The following is a 2,393-nucleotide window of genomic DNA, read 5'->3' as shown; positions in this document are numbered from 1 at the left end:
GTAAATCAAGAGGTTCTATCTATACATGGGAAACAGACCCCATCTTCTTGGTCTTCACAATGGCGCGTGTTCACTGTCTGGACTTCTAATGGAATTGTTGGATCTGCTACACGAGGTGACATTAAGAAGGGGCACATTCGGAGAGCCCTCGCCATAGGAACACCATTTCAGGGACACCATAATCGTTCGCTAAGGCTGCGTTAACAAAGTACCACAACCTGAGTGGTTCAAACAACAGAAATTTTTTGTCTCGCGTCTCTGGAGCCTGGAGTGCAAGAGTGCACCGTGAGTAGGACGTGCCCCCTCCGCGGGCGCTAAGGCAGGATGGGCTGCAGCCTCGCATGGCTTCTGCGGCTGGTTGGGTCGTGGCAGCACAGCTGCAGTCTCCACGTGGTTCTCTCCCTGTGTGAGTGTCTCTGTCCATGCTTCCCCTTTTTAAAAAGACACCAGTCATATCAGCTCAGAGCCCACTCTACCCCAGACGACGGCACCTTAACTAAGTACAACGGCGACAACTCCATTACCGAATAAAGTTCTACTGTGAAGCTCTAGATGTTAGGACTTCAACATATAAACGTGGGAGGGATATAAATTAACCCCCAGTACACATTCCAGATTTATCTATTTTCAAACATATTGCTCTGTTGCATTCACATAGTACTTTTTTCTGTCTTTTAAAAACTTTACATATTTTGCAGGTAGATTTTATACTACCTCCATTTTATAGGCATGGAGTGCAAGGAGCATAAAGAAGATAACTGGCATTCCTAAATTTACACATTGTTGTCCATGCTCATTTCCAAGCATCCTGATTTTTGACCAGTGATATTACTCCACAGTGAGCTTGTACTCCCTCTCTTCCACACAGGATTTATTTTTCTAACACCACCTTTATTGCTGTTGCTTTCATTCCTATCCAAACTAAATGCTTAAAAGCCACTTAATCTTGCCTGTTTGCTGTGCCTATAAAAATTCCAACTTGGGTCTTTGTTATTGTATTTGGTCTCAAGAACAAGATAAATTATTCCCAGAGACTGGCGCTGGGTTCTGAGTCTTTCTGCAGGCAAACAAAGTGATTGAACCACAAGCCTTGGTTCCTTGGAGTAATGGGGGTATCCCTGAGCATCTGGCTGATGGATTCTCTATAATTCTCCAGGGGCAAACCGTACAGACAGTAGGAAAAGCTAAAAGACTGGAAGTGAGGCAAGATCTGTCTAAAGTCCCACCATGGCCACACAGTAGTTGTAAGTAACATCTCAGACTTCATAACACAATCTTAGTAGCATGGGATTCGTCAAAATACATATAAAAGACCCAATAAATTAGAAAGGGCTTGCCAATGCAGCAGACACAGGAGACTCAGGTTTGATCCCTGGGTTGGGAAGATCCCCCAGACGAGGAAAGGGCAACCTACTCCGTATCCTTGCTGGGAGAATCCTATGAGCCTGGCGAGCTACAGTCCATGGGGTTGCAAAGAGTCAAACACAACTGAGCACGCACACAAGCATGTCTTGCTTTGTGCTGCAAGCAAGAGGCAGGCAGAGGCACAGTCTATTTAATGCAGGCACTCTTCAGGAATCTCGCAAGCCAATAGCACACAGAGGTGTTTCTGTTGTTCAGTCACCCAGTCATGTCCGACTCCATGTGACTCCATGGACTGCAGCATGCCAGGTCTCCCTGTCCTTCTTCATCTCCTGAAGTTTGCCCAAGTTCATGTCCATTGCACTGGGGATGCCATCCAGCCATCTCATCCACCCTCTGATGTCCTCTTCTCTTTCTGCCCTCAATCTTTCCCACATCAGGGACTTTTCCAGTGAGTTGGCTGCCCGCATCAGATGACCAAAATAATGGAGCATCAGCTTCAGCATCAGTCCTTCCAATGAATGTTCAGGGCTAATTTCCTTTCAGATTGCCTGGTTGGATCTCCTTGCAGGCCAAGGGACTCGGGAGTCTTCTCCACACCACAGCTTGAAAGCATCAGTTCTCTGGCACTGCTCCTTCTTTACCGTCCAGGTCTCACAACTGTGCACGACCAACAGGAAGACTTTAGCCTTGACTATATGGGCCTTTGTTGGTGAGTAATGTCTTTGTTTTTTAATATGCTGTCTAGGTTTGTCAAAAGTTCCCCACTCCCTCCTGTAGTGGACCACGTTTTCTCAGAACTCTGCACTATGACCCAGCCATCTAGGGCGGTCCTGCAAGGCATGGCTCACAGCTTCATTGAGTTACACAAGCCCCTTTGCCTCGACAAGGCTGTGATCCATGAAATGGTTATAAGAGGTGGGCAGGGAGTTTCAGATACACAGAGTAGAAGGTAGTGTAAAGGTGAAGCAGAGAGAGACAGATCTGAAGATGCTTCTCTGCTGGCATGAACCAGAGGTCTCCCAGAAACC

Source organism: Oryx dammah, unplaced genomic scaffold, assembly GCF_014754425.2.
Source record: "Oryx dammah isolate SB20612 unplaced genomic scaffold, SCBI_Odam_1.1 HiC_scaffold_19, whole genome shotgun sequence".
In the NCBI taxonomy this organism is placed as follows: Eukaryota; Metazoa; Chordata; class Mammalia; order Artiodactyla; family Bovidae; genus Oryx; species Oryx dammah.
This window is presented reverse-complemented; position numbering follows the sequence as displayed.